The sequence below is a fragment of the Hevea brasiliensis genome, chromosome 1 (assembly GCF_030052815.1).
Source record: "Hevea brasiliensis isolate MT/VB/25A 57/8 chromosome 1, ASM3005281v1, whole genome shotgun sequence".
In the NCBI taxonomy this organism is placed as follows: Eukaryota; Viridiplantae; Streptophyta; class Magnoliopsida; order Malpighiales; family Euphorbiaceae; genus Hevea; species Hevea brasiliensis.
Window position 1 is genome coordinate 27,354,555 of NC_079493.1, and position 8,346 is coordinate 27,362,900.

An 8,346-nucleotide genomic window follows, 5' to 3' on the forward strand; every position below is an offset into this window, starting at 1 on the left:
ACTTTTAGGCAATAATAGCGACTATCAGAAGAAATTATAAGAGTCATCTCATTGATGGTATTAATAAGAAGTTAAGGTGTACATCCCCATTAAAAGGGGAAGTGCAAGCTATGCTTGAAACTATCAAATTGGGTCATAGTATGGAAATGTCGTCAATAGTTTTGGAGTCAAACTCTGTTATCCTTATCTCAGCTCTGCTTGATCCTCACACAGAGCGCTATTGGGAAATTCAATCTATGTTACATGCCATCCGAAGCCTCACTTCGTTTTTTCTCTAAAGTTTCTTACTCTCATATAAGAGCAGCTAACTAGGATGTTGATTGTGTAGCAAAGTTAGCTTTGAAAGCAAACTCCCATGTAATTGGATCGAAGCTGTTCCCGTGAAGCTTGGTTCCTTCTTGAATTTTGACGCCCTGTGGACTGTGTAATGCAATATTCATTGCAGATGAAAAAAAGTGATAATTAGTTAATGAAAAAAAAAATCACTAGTTGTCTTAATACATTTTTAATGTTGTCTCCAATAATTAATTATGACATCCAAATTAGACACGCTATAAGTAATTATTTAATTAAATAGTTAAAATTCTATTTCACTTTTAAACTCTTAATTATTAATTTAATATTTTTTATGAATATAAATTTAAATTAATAACTTAAAATTATTAGTATAATACTCAAAACTTATATTTTATATTATTTTAGTTAAAATCTATCATAAAATTTATTTTTATTTATCAATAAATTACATGATAGAATTCATTTATAAAAAAATTCTTTTGTTTAGTATAATTTATTAAATATGAAATTTATTTCAAATAAAATAAATTTTTATTTCATATAAACACAAAATGTAGATTAATATTTTTTTTAAAAAAAAAAATATCTTTTTATCCACTGTGACCATGCTCAAGCCTCTCATAATCCTAAACCACTACACAAAAGCAACCAATCACCTTCCTGGTCTTGCCCTTATAATCAATCCTACGCAAACCTGCGTGAAAACCTCAAAATAAGTAGGAGTGTGCAAACGGTACGTTCGCTTCTGTACCGAATCGAATCGAACCGAATTAAATTAATAAAATTGAAAATTAAAAATTAAAAATTAAAAATTTTAAAATTTAAATCAAATCGATTAATAAGAGAAAATCGAACTAAATCAAATCGATAAATATCGATTTGGTTCGATTTTAAATCGATCAAATAGAAATTTATAAAATTTCATATTTTCAACATTAAATTTAAATAATAAAAACATAAAAACAAAAAAAATTAGAAATCAAAACTCAAAAATCTTAGGGTTGAGTTCGGTTTTCTTTGATTTTCTTGATATATATATTAATAATTTCAGTTCGATTCGATTTTTTTAAATTTTTTATGAAAATAACCGAACCGAATCGATTAATCGAAATCATCAAAAATTATAAATCAAATCAAACTGATTGAATTTTAAAATTAAACCAATTAAATTAAATTAATTCGATTCAATTCAATTTTGTGATATAAATAAAAAACTACTCTCCCCTTAAAATAAGGCCGTTAGCTAAAGATTTTCGGAGGACTAGCACCAACGCAGTGAGGTGTAGCTACTCTATTTTTGTAAAAGTAATGTGAAATGAATTTTAAAAGGGGCATTTTTATCCAATAAAACTTTTAGCATTTTAAAACCAAAATTGAACACAAAATTCTAAAGTTAAATTTATGAATGAATTTTTATTTATATTAAGCATAATATGAATGGATTTATGAATAAATTTTATAATATTTTATGAAATTTATTTATATTAAAAAAATAAATTAAATAATTAATAAGTTTTATAATTTTTTTAATAAATATAAATATTCACTCATTAATATCCATTTAATGTATCCCATTTAAATGAAAAATTTCAATTTAAATAACAAATTATATGAAAAATTACACTAAATGAATGCAAATCATACTTAATGAATTAAAATTATAATTTTTCATATAAATAAATTATATTAAATAAATTTTTAATAAAATTTAATGCTGAAGTCTGAATTAGAGTAAATATTAAAAAAAAAAAAAATTAAACCAAACACGTTTTAAAATAACCCAAAAAAAAATTATTACTTGTAAACAAACCCAACCCGAGTACCCGACCATATTTCCCTCTTTCCTTGAAAGTCCAACTACAAATTGGAGCGAAAGAAACAGCCGACCTGAAAAAAAAAATAAAATAATAATAATAATAAAAATCCGTCACCCACGCTTACTTGCATCACTAGATCTCACGTCTCATTCTGATTGGGCAAAAGCTACTACGAAAGTCTTCGACCCCGCTCTAGAAAAAGCCATAATAGCGCCTTCCGCCTCGAGGCCGAGTTTGCGAGTGAATTCAAAGCAAGTGAATTTTATATTTATAATAAAAATTTCGCATTTAAGCCGTACCCCTCTGTCCCTCGGAGTCCCTGTTTGTGCATATTCCTCGCATCTCTTTAAACATTCTCAGAGAATTCAAGTTCTCGTTTGAGCCTTTAAAATCTTCAACCTTTTGGAATTGGAGTCTCTCAGGTAGCGAGAGAGCAAGAGAAAGTGATAGAAATAGAGACAATTCAGTTCTGGAGGCGTGAACGGTGGATCTGGTTCTGGAATTTCACCGGCGCGGAGGGCAGTTTTGGACAATGATTGGTTGAGAGAAAGTGGGTTTAGGTGAGATTTTTAATGTGATAATTTTGGTTCAGTTAAATGAGTTTTTGATGGTTTTGCTAGCTCTAAGACTCCAGGTAAGATCTGATCTCTGTCATTCAATCTCTGAATTGGTATTGTTTGTGTGGAACTGCAGACTTTTTTGTGGTTTACTGTTGGAGATCTGATTTGGATTTTGTTTTTCAAATGAAATTGCTTAGCTGTGTTGAATCTGTTGATTGAATGGATCAGAGAATGATTCAGCTATTCATGCATACTTTGTCTCTATCAAGTAAAAACTCTTTTTTTTTTTTTGAAATCTGAAAACGCTCTGTTCTATATAGATATGTCATGTTTGATTGCAGAATTTCAAGCTCTAGATGATTTTGACTTGGAAATCAGGTTTCATATGTTGTTTATTAGTGTTTGCTCATTTCTTTTTCACTTATTGATTCGCAGATTCAGTTTTGTGAAGACTGAGGAGTGTGATAGTAATAGGGGTGAACCAATGAAAAACGGGATGATAGAATGCAGCGTCTGCCATTCGAAATTGGTTTCACCAAATACCAAACCTTTTTCAAGAGCTTATGACCGACATAAGAGCAGGGTATCATCAAAGCAACGTGCCCTCAATGTGCTCTTGGTTGCTGGTGATTGCATCCTAGTCGGTTTACAGGTAACTGATTTTATCCTTGATCTTATTGCGTGAGTTGTTTCATTCAACGTGCAAATGTTATGTGCTCTTGCTGTACTAGATCTGATTATGACATTCTATGTGGACTCTTTATATGTTAAAATTGTGGTGTTTTTGTGAGTGTTGGTTTCCTAGTTCTTTACCCCTTTTTTTTATGTCTTCTCTTGTAAATTGAGAAAGGACTTCTAGTTCAACATAACCTCTCTAATATGTTTTCTTAATCCACTTCTGGGTCATACAGAAGTGTTTGATGTGGATGTTGTTTGAGTTTTCTTTGATAAGGTTTAGTTTAAATCTGTGCTTCAACAATTGACTAGTTTGACAATCAATAATTCAGTCTTTCCAGTCATGTGATGCACTGAGTTACTGATTAAGTGAAAGTTTTGCTCATTATTTAATCCCTGGAGGATTGATTGATACCAGGCTTTTCAAGCTTTAGCCTAGTTACTGTCCTTGCGTGCTAATCAAGTTATATCATGATATTGCTGAATGACTAACCTGATTTCAGCGATTCAAATGTTGAAATTTTAACTATATAATGTTTCTAGTTTTGAGATTTTATTCTATTCTTATTTATAATGGCCTAGGAACCAATGTGATTTCTTTGGCAATTCTCTTCATTCCTGGATTCTCTTATATATTCAGTTTACTTTTTCTGCCAGCCTATTTTGGTGTACATGTCCAAGGTGGATGGGAAATTCATGTTTAGCCCAGTTAGTGTCAACTTCTTGACAGAAGCTGCAAAGGCTCTATTTGCGATTGTTATGCTTTTGTTCCAGGTACATTTGCTTATTTTTTCCAATTATATGTTTTTTTGTACAATCTTCTTCACTTTCAAGCTTGGGGATGCATGAAGTGAAAGGGCCATTACTTAGCCCAGTAGCAATAATCATTTAAAAATGAGGGTTGGCAACCTCATACTGATTTGAGATAGATTTTTTGTTGATTCTACAGGCACGGCATCAGAAAGTTGAGAGAAGCCTCTTCTCTCATTTTCTACATTTGTACAGGTACTATTTTTCACTATTTTCAAATTTTGATTTAACTTGGAATTAGTAGAATGGTAATGTTGTTATGGTAAATGCTTTTACTATCAGAGATTCCATATTTCCTATAAATACAAAATGCATCTGCTTTCTTAAGTATGGTTCATTTGCATTATCTTTTGGAATTAATTATAAAAGTTGGAGTTACATTTTTGTTTAGGTTGACGTTTTTCAGCTAAAATAAGCTAGTTGCAAATGAACAGTGCAAACCAAATACCATTTCTTCTCATTTTGGCTTGATTTATGTCAATACTATACAAATATTCTTGTCGCTATATAGGAGATTGTGAAATTTTGAATTTTTTTTTCCTAATTACCTGTGTTGCCCATAGCTTGCTAAATTCTGATTATAGAGTTAAGTGTGTTGGTAATGACCAGACAACGTGATGTTTTGAGGGCCAAAACTCTACTAGAGAAATTTTAGAGTTGGTATGTTCACAATGACGTAACAGCCAACTTGATAGTCATTATTATAGCAATGAGTTGTGATTGTTTTGCAGGCAGCTCGTAACAATGTTCTTCTAGCTGTTCCAGCTTTTCTATATGCTATCAATAATTATCTAAAGTTCACCATGCAGGTATCATCCTTTTAAATGATCCTTCCATCTTTGTTTTCTAAATTTAGTACTATAGTACATTTCATTTTGCTACCAGATGTGTGTCAATGTTTTTGACATACATCTGGCTTATACCTGCATCTATGATTTGGAGGTCACGGTTTGAGCCATAGAAACAGCCTCTTTGCAAAGCAAGGGTAAAGCTGCTTGCATTAACCCTCTCCAAAGCCCCACAAGTGTGAGATTTTTCATGCATTGGGTCATCCTTTTTGTGTCAATGCCATTCATAGGCAATCGCTAAGGTACATTTTAATGTAGGGACGGCAACTTGGACTGGTTTATGGGTTAGAGACTCCAAGGAGGTTTCATCTGCATATCTTGTTGTATACTTTACAAAGAATTGCTGCAAATAAGATTTATCAAATTATCATCAAGATTTAAATAACAAAATGATATTTTCTAAAATTCCCTGTCATCTAAAAGTTAATATTAAGAGTATGCAACAGTTTTTTTTTACATTTATTTAGTGATAGTTAGATTACTAAAGCCGCAAATTCTTCAATAATCCAATCAATAGAGGAATGACATCCCATGGTTCTTTGTGCCAAACTTTACAATGAAGCTCCTTGTTTACTTTCTCATTATGCATGTGGTGGATCCTGAAATTTTCCGTGTTTACACGTGTGCACACATATGCATATGATTATGGTTTATGCATGGGCTCCTCTTTGTAGAAGAATGGGTGTCCAAGTTTGAGAATTATCAAATGAGAAACGATATCTACCAGCCTCTTCAACAATGACACAAACCTGATGCAGGTGGAAAAATTAAGGGAAAAAAAAAATAAAATTGCTGTTTGTGTCACTGTAGTGCATTACTGTTTATGATACTGTAGCAGTTTTAAGTTTTTTTTTTTTTTTTTTAATGTCCTTTTCTAGTCTTTTATGTAATTCTGGACCTCTGAGATTAGATTTGTTTAAAGGCCTGGATCTCATTTTAGTAGGATTTTTATTATATTAAAAGGGCTATAGTAACCAGATGGAGAGAGCAAGCTTTTTACGTTTATTAATCAAGCATTTTTGCTTCTTAATTTTTCCGGTTTTGCAACAAGAAAATGAGTTTTTGATATTTTTGTTCTATCCTTATAATGCTCTCATACTCCTACAAACTAATTAGGGTTAGGGCTATTAGCCACATCAAAAAGTTTGGTAAATTGATTAAGGAAACTGCTCCACTGGAAAGCCTACAACAAAGTCTAACTGTTTGTCCTTCATTATTAACTCTATCAAATGTCTTTGTTCAAAAAGATAAATAGCTCTTTGTTGCCTGGTCTAGCATCCAGTTTCAGGGTAAGAACATATCCTTGTTGGTTTTTTTTTTTTTTTTTAAGAATCCACGGAAACTAAAAGGTGAACCTCTTTCATTGAGCTTTTTTTTTTTCCTCATTTTAATAATTCTGCTAAAATTAGAGCATGAATTTTCCATTCGTTACTCTTCCAGATTGGCTTTGGCTAAGTGAACCAGTTTTATGAGTAGAAACTTTATGGCCCTGAATGGACTTTCTTGGGTTCAGTCCTTGTATATAGTTGACTTTACAAAGATTGAGGGCTTAAATTCTTGTTTAAAGTTGATTATTTTAACAATAACCATTTATTTTGCAGTTATATTTCAATCCTGCAACAGTGAAAATGCTAAGCAATCTGAAGGTATTTTACAATTTATTAAATTTAGCTATTGGTGACACAGTGATATTATGTGTAATACAGTTGCTTGTCTGTAGATTTCATTTTAGCACATAAGCACTATAATTTGATCTCTTGTGGGCTTCTAATTTTTATTTCATTTTCATTATAGTGCTTTATTTGATTTTAGATGGTTTTTGCTCATTTTTATGCATTTTTCTGCCAAAAAAGTTTGGGTTTTGATGGTAAATATGCAGCATAATATGTTTGTGTTGCCAGGGGGCATTCGCCTTTTACTTTATTTGGATGGCAAAAATTAAATATATTATTAAAATTGATCACATAAATAATAAAAGACTGCAATTTTTTAGCCTGGATGCAGGTAAAGTGTAATGGATTTGAATGTAGGAAAATTGTGCCTAAAATGGTAATTTCATTGGTAAATAAGTGCAGTGCTATAAAAACTCTTTGGCATTTATATTTGTTGCATGTTGAACTGAGATGAACAAATATACTTGTGAAAGAGTTTTTGCAGTGCAGTGCAATGCCAACCCTGCACTTATTTACCACTGCTCTAATCCACATGTGAGAGTTTGGCCAAGAAGACTATTTTGATACCTTATCCAAGTTTCTTTCCCTTGTCTAATTAATCGACGTCTTCATATGATAACATATGCTGAAAAGCTATAATTATTCTATTAACTGAGTTTTATAGAAATGCTTATAATTTTCTTACAGGTTTTGGTGATTGCTGTGTTGCTAAAGATAATAATGAGACGCCGATTTTCTGTTCTTCAGGTTACTTTCAAATTCTAACTGAATTTATAATGACCAAGCCTGGCATTTTCAGATTGATGGAGATTCATCAATATAAACTTTTTAGGTCTTATTTTGAGTATTTAATATTCAATGCCAATTGCTGTTTATTCCACAACTTATTTATGGTTTTGTGACAGTGGGAGGCTCTTGCTTTGTTGCTCATTGGGATTAGTATAAATCAGCTGCGTTCTTTACCTGAAGGTAGTACTGCAATGGGCCTTCCAGTTGCAACGGGTGCATATGTTTACACACTTATATTTGTAAGTGAGTATGTATGTTAATGATAGTTTAGCTACTTTATTTAACACCCTCAAGGATTGGCTGTACAAGCAGTTTGGGTTCTTTTTTTTTTTTTACGTAAGATTTTCTACTTAAAACATTTTTGTGCATATGGAAGCTTACTTATGAGTTTACAGGTAACTGTTCCATCGTTGGCCTCAGTCTACAACGAGTATGCTCTGAAGAGCCAATATGATACAAGCATATATCTTCAGGTGATATGTTAGGATTGAGCCCCTTTTTTTTGAATCAAGGAAATTATTTGAGATTTGGGGTATTCAAGTTATTGTCTTTTACTTAATATTACCATCCAAATCTTTGCTATGACTGTTTCTCCTATATTCTCATAGCAGAAGGCTTAATATATATTTCTACCTTTAATCTGGGAAGGGCTACCTTGCGAGGTTTTTATCATGTGCTTTTAATGATAAGGAATTTAGCCTATACTGAATGATAGGGGCTTGGCTTGGAAATTTGAATCCCTCTTGTATTAAATGCATGAAAGTTGAGAAAGTACAATATGCCTTGAGTTATTGAATTTATGTGCTGATAATTGAATTCGGTACGATCTAATTTTGACTATATATTTTTGGCATTCAGAACTTATTTTTGTATGGAT

The 8,346-nt window shown here is 31.6% G+C and overlaps 1 pseudogene; it reads left to right on the top strand.

Moving 5' to 3' along the window:
- Positions 1–2,342: 2,342 nt before the first annotated feature.
- LOC131183116 (CMP-sialic acid transporter 2-like) overlaps positions 2,343–8,346 on the top strand; it is a 13,795-nt pseudogene continuing 7,791 nt past the window's right edge.